The following is a 12,220-nucleotide window of genomic DNA, read 5'->3' as shown; positions in this document are numbered from 1 at the left end:
CGACCCTCAAACCCCTGCCCCCCCAGCCCTGCTGCCCAAGCAGGTCCTGTGTTGTGCGTGCACCCGCTCTCACACACACACACACACACTCACACAAACACACACACTGCCTCTTTACATGGCTTGCTGGGGCACATGCAGGGACCACATGAACCCCAAAAGTCAATCACCTTACCCACTCCTTCCAACCCCAAGCAGCCAGCCTAAGAGAGCAGAGGAAGAGCAAAAAACCCAGACATTTGCTCTCATTTTAGAAACCTGTTCGGACACAGCACAGTGGAAAACCCGGATATATGGTAACCCTAAAATATACAGTATTAAGTAGGTCCTAGGCAACCATGAGTTTGGTTGCCTAGAACCTACTAAAGAGTTAATCCGGCCCTGTCTCAGCCCCCACCTCTGAGAAGAGGATGGGGAGAGGGAACACACCACTTGGCCCTGGCCCCCTCACTGGCTAGTAGGGCTTCAATTGGCTCAGCTCTGCCCCCTGCTCAGCCCCATGCCTCTGAGAGGGGGTGGGAGGAACGCACACACCTGACCTGGTACGCCAGCCCCAGCTGAGGTTTGCCCCATGTGAGGGAAAGACACCACTGGGGGCTTTTCACTCACCCACAGCCTGGTGAGCTAAACTGGGACTGGCTCAGCCCCACCCTCTCTCCAGGAGGAGGTAGAGCTGATCCCTACATGACTTACCAGGCTGTGGGGTTCCAAAAAGCCCCTGATGGAGGCATCAATGCCCTGTTCTAGGCATACCCCTGCTGGGGGAGCTGGTGCATTCCCCACCCTGCCCCTTCACCTCTCACAGGTGTGGGAGCTGGGGAGGAGGCAGGGCTAAGCCCATGCCAGCCTGGTGAGCCCAGCTGTGGAGGAGTGAAAAGCCCCTGGTGAGCTTCACCCTATTCCCACAATGGGCAGACCCTGGCTGGGAAAGCCAGTACCCAGCTAGGCTGGTGCATTCTTTCCCCTGCCCCCTGCCTCTCACAGGTGGGGCTGGAGTCAGGGCAGGGCTGAGTTGATCCCAGGCCAGCAAGTTGGGCTGTGTAGAAGTGAAAAGCCCCCAGTGGGAGCTTCTCCCCACCCATGCCAAGGCAGACCCTGGCTAAGAGGTCTGATGCCAGGCAAGAGCAATTCGAACGCCCCCTCTACCCCACCCTCCTCTCAAAGGTGGGGGGCTGGGGATGGAGTGGGGCTGAGCTGATGCCAGCCCCACTCTTGTGGCTGCTGTGGTGGTGGGGGGGAGGAGGCCACACTGCTGGCGCTTTGCTTTCCCTTCTTCTCTACAGATGGGGAGTGAGGGGCATCTAGGTGTCTGTTCCCTTGCCCCCTCCATCCCAAAGGGCTGACAGATTCTGGTTTTAGTGCATTGACTCTGTGATAGCTGGGGGAGGGGCCATCCCTGCTCTGCTGGAGTAGAAAGCACAGCTCAGGGCTACAGAGCATTCTGGAATGTTAACGGACTGTGAGTTAACTTGAACTGGAAAGGGATCTGGCACAGAAGTTCTATTAACCAGTTTAACCTAAATCAGTTCTGTCTGATAATACATCCAGCCAGACTTATCTTAAACCAGTTTTGGCTATTCTGAAAATGGTTTATGTACACTGAACTTGTGTTCTGTCACAGGTTTAACCTGGTTGAAATGATCCAAAACTGATTTATGTGCAACTTCTGTCCCTAGCCCTACAAACGTCTTCATCCAGAGTGCAGCTTCAAGGGGCAGGACTGAAAGACAAGTGTGAGTATAAAATAGGACTGAAAGACAAGTGTGAGTATAATGGCATGTATTTGCCATGTTGGCAAACCTACATGTTGGTGATTCAGAAGCTGTGGTATATTTGCATTTAAAACATACATCATTGTACAGTAAAATCTCTGTTATCCGGTACTTAACCAACCAAAATACTCTATTAACCAGAGTTTCTGGCCAGACACGGGAAGGGGCGGGGGAAAGCTCACGTGGCAGCTGCTGACGCCACGCACCTCTCTGCGCTGCTGCTGCTCTGCATGCAGCCACCACCACACCCCTCACGCCTCAGCTCTGCCGGCTGCATGCAGGGGCGGGGCAGGGAAAATCTCACATGTATGCAACCAGATACCTTACCCTTTTATCCCTCTCCTTACCTGGATATTCTGCCTAGATACTCCCCCCTCCCCTGAAAAATATGTGGGAGGGAGCTCCTGCTTTCTGCTCCAGCAGTGCTTAAGTGCTACAGAACCTAACCTTAGTTGTTAACTTCCTTCTTCCCATGCAGAAGTAGCTTCTAATCTAGCAGATGCTGCTACGCAGTATAGTCCTCTCTGCTTTGAGAAATCTTGAAAGGCGTCCAGGCTCCTAATTGCAAGGAGGAAATGGAGGCCTGCAGACATATTTGGTGGGAGGAGAGGAAAAGAGGAAGCCAACAACATGTGACTCCCCAACTCCCCATTTACTACCAAGTACTCTTTGCAAAATAGTTTGAGAACCCACTAACCTACAGATTATATACTGGACTCACGGCATGTTAGGATTGAATTTGGGGCATTTACATAGTGTTATTACCCCTTAGTTATATATAATACTGCTAAGAGTTACTTTAACATTTAATAGGAAATTACATTTAATTTAAGGAACTTTCAGGAGCCTAGGACACTATATTATAATTTACAATTTATCTTCTATTTTGAGGTTTTCCATTATAAACGGAATAAAATTAACTTGGCAGAGAATTTCATTTTTCAGGTACAAATAGTTTGGGAAAAAAAGAAAACTGATTGCAACAAAGTTATTGTGAGCTTACAAGATGTCAAATGAATTAAATTGATTCATTCTTAAATTTAACTGGCAAGATTTAATGGTTCACATTGAGACCATGAATAACTATTTTGTTCAATGAATGACTAGAATTTAATGACTCTTGATGTCAGTGTATTTTGCCCAGGGTAAAACTTGATATATGAATTATTCACTGCTGGATGGAATGAATGGAGCCATGTTCATACACTGAATGCTAACTGTGGTTATTTGACGTGATGGGGCACAGTTGATGCTGACAAAGGACAATGGTTAATTTACAATGTGGTACTGGGGTTCAGTCATTCTAGTTAAGATCTTTATAGAAAGCATGGCACTTTTTGTCATGTACTTCACATTAAGATGGATTCTGTGTGCCAAAAAACACTGAAGCATAGCGTCACCTTTAAAAATGTTTGCTGGTTCAAAGAAAAAAACCCCACTTTCCTGTCTTCTTTGGTTGACACATTGCTCCAAAGAAAATGTGTTTAAGAGCAAATTAAAAATAAATAGAGGGATACATCCATATATCACTTGAGACCCTTGTCATAGATGTGATAGTTGATAGCTACTAGAACTTCCTTGATAGGGAAAGATTTGGCAGTCTCTCACACAACGGAATCTTGGACTGGAAATAATAGTGCTTTTACCTAAACTTTTATTTACAAAGCTTAGAGAGAAGGGAACTGGGCAAGAGTTCTGTACTAGCATGTTTTCAACAAGCAATCAAGTAAGACATTTTCCCAGACTTCTTAAAAGGCTGTTGCTTGAGTGAAAACCATCTGCAACCTGGAAAGATGCAATGAAATTCAGTTTAATCTGATGACTAGGACCCCAAATTTACTTACAAATAACAACAACAATAATAATAAATACATTTTCCTTTACTTTACAGTTCCCAGCTGCACCGTTACTTACTATGCATATCTCTGACCCTGAAATGTCTCCTGTTGCTTTTCATTTATGTGATTTAAAAATAGGGGTAGATGAAAGCTGTTCTTTTTTCAATATTTTTTTCTATAAAATTTCACAAGCAAATATTCAGTTTCATCATCTTGCAGCCCATTGTCACTTTCCATGTGTGAATGAGTCGAATTACTGCACTGTAAGTACAGAAGGCCTGAATCAGTAACCAAACAACCTCCACTTCCTAGTGCAAAGCTTTATTGACATCCCACCAAATATCCTGCAGGCCTAGCTATTATGATGATAAAATCATCATACCACCTAGAAAAAAGCAGCTAAAAACATAAGCCATAAAGAAGACTTCTGTCAACTTTGGTGCTAGGTAGCACAAGCAGAGAGAAAAGACCCACAGGGAAATCATTGTACAAGGATGAAGCATGTTGGGGCAGGAAGTAGGTCTCCTTTAATATACAGATTATATTGTAGAAAAATAATTATCTGGGGTAACAGCCAAGGTGGCAAGGAAGTTCAAGCTCCCTACTGAGGTCCATTTAAAGTGCTTAATTTCTAAGTTCAAGTATTGTCCTGTCCTCTGCAAAGAGTAGGATGAGACCTGTGCTCATCGCAACTGTAAACACCCTATCCTGGGTGCATCTACACGAGGTGCTTTACTGAGGACTAAGAGTCTGTGTCTACCTGTGCAGATGCTTACTGCACAGTAATTTGCTCTAATCATGAGTAAATTTGCTACACGTAAATACAAGTAACAAATTTACTTGCAGTCAGTTACTGCACAGTAACACATGTATAGACGCTAACCCAAAGCAAATTTGCTCCCGGTCAGACCCAACACAAGGGTACCACCTGCAGCTTAGCCCCAGGGCCCCCGAACTGGGAGCTTCTTGAGCTCCATAGCTGGGATGGCTCTTTGCCTGATCCAGACCCAGGAACTTAAAAGCCTGTGGGGATCCCAAGGCCCTGGGCCATCTGCAGTAGGTCTGTGCAAAGCAGCTAGTATTCACTTTGGATTCAGCTGATTCAGGGGACAGTGAGTCGAATCACTGTAACTAATCGATTTAGCCGAATCTGATTCAGAGATTCAGCTGCTGTCAAATCAGTCAAATCTACTAATCAAATAGGCCTCATCCCCCATCCACTCTCACAGGCCTGTCAATGGCTGCCCTACCCGACCCCAGCATCCCAGAGCTTTAAAAAAAAAAAGCCCCGCACTCACCAGCTCCTGCCAGGTGAGGGAGCAATCCCTAATGCCCCCCCACTGCCCCATGCTGCATGGGGGCCTCTGCCATGAGCCCTCAGAAGCCTCGATGGCCACTGCAGTGGGTCAGTGAGTGTGGGGCTTTTTTTTTTAAAGCACTGGGACACTGAGGCCAGGCAGGAGCTGGTGAGGGGCTTTTCTGTTTTTTTCTCTTTTTTTTTTAAAGAGCCGGGCCACTGGGGCCAGGAGCAGCCATTGATGGGACTGGGAGAGCAGGCAGGGGATGGGGCCTGGTGCGTGTCCCCCTGCCCCCTTCTTACTGGCACGGAGCCAAGGTCCTAATGAATCTCCTAATCTTTCTCTGAATCTTTTCTGAATTGATTCGGGGGCTTTGAATCAATTTGAACCTTTTTATTGGTCTCCCAATTCCATTTGGATTTGAAGATTTGGCTACCGAATTGGGCTGAAACTCTTCCGAATAGAATCAGCACACAAAGCTTCACTTAACCCTACCTGCAGCCAGCTGCAGGACACTGCATTACACAGCAGAGGCCCCAAGTCAGTCACAGCAGCCTGCCCAGGCCCCAGCACTTGTCCTTGGCTCTGTGGGGCCATGTGGCTACCAGACCTGCACCGTTGCACTGCACTGGGTGCTGCAGGTATCCACCAGGCCTGGAAGCACCCAAGGCCACCTATAGCCAGCCTCTGACCACTGGGTCCCACTCCAGCTGGCCCCAGGACAGCCACAGCAGCCACCCAGACCCCATCACTGATGCCCAGGACACCCTTGCACCTGCCTGTCTCATGCCATGCCCCTGCACTGAGTGCTCTAAGCACCTGCCCAGGCCTGCCAGCACTAGGCCTGCCATGCAGAGCCCCAGTGATCCATCAAAGGAGCCGTGCTGATGTCTTCCCCAAAGCCACACACCACCTTCTGGTCCTAGGAGGAGACTGTGACCTCATTGCACGGTGGGACAAGCCTGAACTCCTCACCCAGTTTGTGTGGAGTGGGCACTCCAACACGTACATCTATGACAGCCTGTCAGGCTGAATATGAGAGAACAGGCACAACTGGTTGGCACACCAGTGCTGCATAAAGGTCAAGGCTTTGCAAGCACAATGAGTTACTGTCACCAGCCATGACTGCTGACTGCTGTCCTGTATGTGACAACTGGACAACATCCTCATATCCCAGGGCTCTACCCTGAGCCATGCTATCTACTCCAGCATGGGCAGCCTGCCCAAGCTTCTGCTGCGGCCTGGCATCTGTGGTGATGCCTCACTGGGGAAGGTCCCCTCAGCTCACTGGGAGCCCATCCTGCTGAGCTCCCTACCCCTGGCCTCCTCCAGCAGCTTTTGGAGCCCAGGTCAGTGCCTGCCCCACCAGTCCCACATGCTCAGCCCTATCCATGAGGCCAAGCTGGCCATGGCACCACTGACTACCAGCAGCTCCAGCTTCTCATCAGAGGGGACCCCTGTCCAGGCAGCTGAACACAGTGCCACTGCACCCCAGGACACCGCCGGGAGCTGCACATCCTCACAGTCAGTGGAGTCTGACTCAGGCCACCAGGCATGCCTGCCACACCCACTTTTTAAGCCCCACCCTGGGGGGAGGACCCTGCCTGCACTGGAGGGAGGGCCCTTCCCACCACTGGCCCAGCCCCTGCCATGGTCCCAGCCCCTGACCCCCTTTTCCGCCTGGCCTACGTGTGCTTCCCCTGGTCTCCTGAATTCCCCCTGCCATAGCACACAGGGAGGTCTACATATGCAGGAACTTGGCACTAAAGTTAGTGCCAAGTCCCTGAAGCCCAGCCATGTTCCCCCAGTTTCATAGCTTCATAGTTTGTAGGGTCGGAAGGGACCTGAGCAGATCAAGTCCGACCCCCTGCCATAGACAGGAAAGAATGCTGGGGTCAAAAGACCCCAGCTAGGTGATTATCTAGCCTCCTTTTGAAGACCCCCAGGGTAGGAGCGAGCACCACTTCTGTTGGAAGTTGGTTCCAGATCCTAACTGCCCTGACTGTGAAGTAGTGCTTCCTGATATCTAGCCTAAATCTACTCACAGTCAACTTATGGCCGTTATTCCTTGTTACTCCCGGTAGTGCTTGGGGGAACAGAGACTCTCCCATAGCCTGCTGGTCCCCCTTGGCCAATTTATAGATGGCCACCAGATCCCCTCTCAGCCTTCTCTTGTGGAAGCTGAACAGGTTCAGGTTCCATAGCCTTCCCTTATAGGGTCTGCCTTGCTGCCCCCTGATCATGCAAGTGGCCCTCCTCTGGACCCTCTTGATGCTGGCCACATCCCTCCTGAAGTGCGGTGCCCAGAACTGTACACAGTACTCCAACTGCAGCCTGACCAGTGTCGCAAAGGGGGAGGATCACCTCCTTGGACCTGCTCGTGAGGTACGGTTAGGCTTCCTGACTGCATCCTCACATTGGCAGCCCATGTTCATCTGGCAGTCAATAATGACTCCAAGATCCTTTTCCGCCTCTGTGCTGATGAGAAGGGAGTTCCCCAGCCTGTAGGTATGCTGCTGGTTCTTCCTCCCCAGGTGCAATACCTTGCACTTGTCCATATTGAAACCCATCCTGTTCTCATCCGCCCACCTCTGTAACCTGTCCAGATCTAGTTGCAGCCTGTCCGTCTCCTCTAGTATGCCAACTTTTCCCCACATCTTAGTGTTATCCGCAAATTTGAACAAGATGCTTTTCACCCCCTTGTCTATGTCACTGATGATGTTAAACAGTGCAGGCCCGAGGACCAAGCCCTGGGGAACCCAACTGCCCACATCCCTCCAGGTCAAAAATGACCTGTCCACCACCCCTCTCTGGGTGCAGCCCTCCAGCCAATTTGAGACCCATCTGACTGTACTGGCATCAACACCACAGTTGCCTAATTTTTTAATGAGAATGGGGTGAGAGACCATGTTGAAGGCCTTCCTGAAGTCCACAGAGACTATGTCCACTGCGACACCTGCATCCAAGAGTTTTGTGACCTGGTCGTAAAAGGCCAGCAGGTTGGTCTGACAGCACCTGACTCTAATGAACCCATGTTGGTTGCCCCTAAACATAATCTCCCCTGATGGTCCCTTGCAGATGTGCTCCTGGATAATTTTCTCAAAGACCTTCCCCAGGACTGAGGTAAGACTAATGGGCCTATAGTTTCCTGGGTCCTCCTTCCTCCCTTTTTTGAGACTGGGGACCACATTGGCACTTTTCCAGTCCTCTGGCACCTTGTCAGAGCACCACGAGTGCTTGTAAAAGTGTGCCAGAGGTCCCGCAATGACCTCTGCTAATCCCCTTAGCACTCTGGGGTGGAGATCATCAGGGCCTGCTGATCTGAATACATTTAGTCCCACCAGAAATTTCCTGACTAGGTCCTCACTGACCCTGGGCCTGGCTGCACCTCCCCTGGGTCTATCGGGGATCCCAGTGAGGGGGGATGACCTGGTCCCTGCTCAGAAAAATGGAAGCAAAGAAATTGTTAAAGAGGTTAGCTTTGCTATCTGGTGCAACCACCAGATTTTCATGCTTGTACTGCAGAGGCCCCATGTTACCTGGTACCTTCTTTTTACCCCCTATGTATTTAAAAAAGGACTTCTTGTTATCTCTGATCTGGGTCACTAGTCCCAGGTCCGTCTCTACCTTAGCCTTCCTAACAGCCCTCCTATAATCTCAAGCAATGGAGGTATAATCCTCCTTGGTGATGGCCCCTCCCTTTCATTGGGTGTACACCTCCTTTTTAGCTTTGAGATGTTCCTGGATGCTTTTGGTGAGCCATGGGGGCTTTTGATCACTCTTGCCCCCATTGATCCACATTGGGATTGTCACCCTTTGGGCTTGGAGGATCGTTTCCTTAAGGAATGACCATTCTTCCTGGACTCCCAACTCCCCTCTGCTCCAGGATCTCAGTGCCTCCCCAACTAGACTCCTTACCTCATTGAAATCCACCCTCCTGAAGTCCAGGGCTGCTGCCTTGCTGCAAGCCTTTGCCACCCTGTGCTGGATAGTGAATTCCAGTAGGTGATGATTACTATCACCTAGGCTGGGCAGACCTGGCACTAAAGTTAGACTGAAGTCATGGGTGACTGGTGCCTCCACAATCTCGTATGTTAATCCATTTGCAGGTATCAAATTTAGGTGTGATTAACCTAATTTCACTCCCGTAATGCTCATTAAATTAAGCTAATGCAGATTAATGTGTCTTGTGTTGGCACACCCTATTGTAGTAATGTTGTACTAATGCTTTTGTATTAAATTGTGTCAGCTCCAAGGTACACATGCATCTTGACCAAACTGTTGCCCATTATATGTGTGCTTTTCTCTTCAAGAACAATGTACTATATATTTTCTTTTGTTTTGGCAGCTTTCATTAATTGAATTTTAGCAATTTTAGCTGCCAGTGCAGGTTTGCCATTTGACCAATTGTGGTATAGCATGATGTGATGTGGCTGAATTCCTGTTTTCAGGTAAACTGCACAAAGTCTCTGCAAATTAACTGAGGTCCAGTGCCTGAAAATTTGGGATACTGTGCCTGCTGAAAAGTTCCATTGCTTTGTCTTGGATGGTCACTACGGGAATGCCTGACAGGTGGTTTAGTTCCCAGAATTTTGAATAATAGTCTACAATAATGAGGTTATGTGTATATTTTGCATCAAAAGGATTTATTCTTACTTTGCTTCTGTTTCTTTTGGGAATAAAAAGTGTTCTTATTACCTCTTTTTTGTCCATAGTCTGATTCCCCCTTTACACAACTGATTACAACTGGCATCTCTGGCTTTCTGGATATGGTTTTTATACCAAAATGGCTCTACTATATTCCAGAGAGTTTCTTTTTTCCAGTAACATAGGTATTCTAATTCTGTTGCCTTATATACAATGTTATATTGTGTGTTCAGTTTGTTTTGACAGATTTAGTACTCTTGAGAGGAAGGTGGGGTTTCTTCCTCAATTTCTGGCTATTCTAGAAGAAAGATGGATGTGAACACTTGTAAATCTTGACTTGTATACTCTGATTGCAAATGATTTTCAGCTCATCCCATGAAATTGATGCATACCTAGCTTGGTTCATGCTTTCCATGTCTTTCAGCAATTTCCATATTTCTGCAAGGTATAGGATCTCCTCTCCTTGTGCAGGGACCATATTTTTATGCTAAGACTCTAGATAAATCAGCTTTGTGCATCTCAGCTCCATTCATGTAGGGTACATCCAAAGCTACACCATTGCAGTTTCAGCAGCCTTCACTAAAGACATTTTGTTGCCATTAGCCATTCCTTTTAAAAACAGTTTGTAGTAGTTTATGTCCTTTTTCTATGAATGGTTACTCATCCTTGCACATGCTGGCTGATTTTTTCCAACATAAACATAATTGAGAGATATTCTTTTTCAGTATGGATGCATATTTATCCTGTTGGTGATAACTAATCTCAGTGCAAAAGCTACAGTTTGCCCCTTTCAAACAAGTGATGCCCCAAACTCCTGTTCTTCAAACCCCATTGAAACGTCTCCTCCCAACTGCTGAAGTGTTCCTTCCAGAATCTTAGTGCAGGTACAGGGCATCAACAGACACAACTGACATAATCTTCACATCTCATTAGCTGCAGGAAAAATGCCAGAAACAACATAAAGCTATACAACCTTCTTTGACCATACAGAAGCCTTCAACATTGTCAACCAAGAAGCTCTATGGAGGATCTTTCTGAGGTACATAGCCACAGAAATTCATCACCATTTTTCACCTGCTCCACAACAGTATGTGAGCAGTGGGTCACAGTAACAGATCTATCACAGATTCCTTTGGGCTTAAGACTGGAGTTAAGCAAGGCTGCATCATCACTCCAACATTCTTTTCAATATTCCTTACTGGGCATTTAAGTGAGCATTTAAGTGCGACTAAATTTCATGCGCATTAACTTAATGCACAGTAAGTGATTTTTGGCACGTATCTACATGAGCAGGGACCTGGGACTAAAGTTAGTCCCAAGTCTCTGGACTTAGCACTAAAGTTATTCCTGAGTCCCTGTAGCCCTGCCATGTGCCCCTGAGGCCACTGGGGCACTGATTTTCTAAAGGATTCCCCATTTGCTACCCTAACAAAGGAGATTTCAGAATACCTTTTTCTGGTAGGTGCTTTTATTTTATTACTACATTTATTGAATTATTCTTTTGAATTTTATACTTACATTGAATAGGATTACTATAGAATGTAATTTATATAGGAATTTAATATATATATATTTGTTTTTATATGTTCATTCTTTGCACCAAACCTATGCTATTGAATTTACATGCAGAGACAGATGTCTTTCTATCGCTTTCATAAATTTCTTGACTGCACCACACGTACAACTAGATTTCTGAATTTATGTACAAAGGCAGATCTATTTCCATTGCTTTCATAAATGTCTTGATTGCACCACACGTATGCCTAGATTTCTGAATTTATGTACAAAGGCAGATCTATTTCCATTGCTTTCATAAATGTCTTGATTGCACCACACGTATGCCTAGATTTCTGAATTTATATACAGAGACAGATATATTTCTGTTGCTTTCATCAATTTCTTGACCGCACCAAACCAACACCTAGATTTCTGAATTGATATACAGAGACAGCTATATTTCCATCGCTTCCATAAATTTCTTGGCTGTACCACACCTATGGCAAGATTTCGGATTTTTTTATACAGAGACAGATATATTTCCATTGATTTCATAAATGTTTTGACTGCACCACACATACACCTAGATTTCTGAATTTATACAGCAACACATATATTTGTACCGCTTTCATAAATTTCTTGACTGCACCACACCTACACCTAGATTTCTGAATTTACATACAGAGACAGATCTATTTCCATTGCTTTCATAAATGTCTTGATTGCACCACACCTACATTTTTGAGTTTATATATGGAGACAGATATATTTCCATTGCTTTCATAAACATCTTGACTGCACCACACCTATGCCTAGATTTCTGAATTGATATACAGACACAGATATATTTCTGTCGCTGTCATAAATTTCTTGACTGCACCACACTTATGCCTAGATTTCTGAATTTATATAGAGACAGATATATATCCATCGCTTCCATAAATTTCTTGACTGCACCACACCTACGCCTAGATTTCTAAATTTATATTCAGAAACAGATATATTTCTATCACTTTCATAAATTTCTTGACTGCACCACACCTAAATTTTTGAGTTTATATATGGAGACAGATATAGTTCTATCGCTTTCATAAATTTCTTGACTGCACCAAACCTACGCCTAGATTTCTGAATTTATATAGAGACAGATATATTTCTATCACTTTCA

The 12,220-nt window shown here is 46.2% G+C and overlaps 1 long non-coding RNA gene across 1 annotated transcript; it reads right to left on the bottom strand.

The window, feature by feature from the left end:
• Window positions 1-2,544: 2,544 nt before the first annotated feature.
• On the bottom strand, window positions 2,545-11,855 carry LOC109291049. The gene is made up of 4 exons (XR_002095749.1): window positions 11,786-11,855; window positions 11,676-11,706; window positions 2,644-2,650; window positions 2,545-2,556 (listed from the first exon to the last, which is right to left on the bottom strand). It is a non-coding gene; the product is annotated as an uncharacterized LOC109291049 (long non-coding RNA).
• Window positions 11,856-12,220: the final 365 nt, after the last annotated feature.

Source organism: Gavialis gangeticus, unplaced genomic scaffold (genome assembly GCF_001723915.1).
Source record: "Gavialis gangeticus isolate Ggan-Ray unplaced genomic scaffold, GavGan_comp1, whole genome shotgun sequence".
Lineage (NCBI taxonomy): Eukaryota > Metazoa > Chordata > Crocodylia > Gavialidae > Gavialis > Gavialis gangeticus.
The sequence above is the reverse complement of the archived record's forward strand: the minus strand, read 5'-3'. Positions and strand labels throughout refer to the sequence as shown.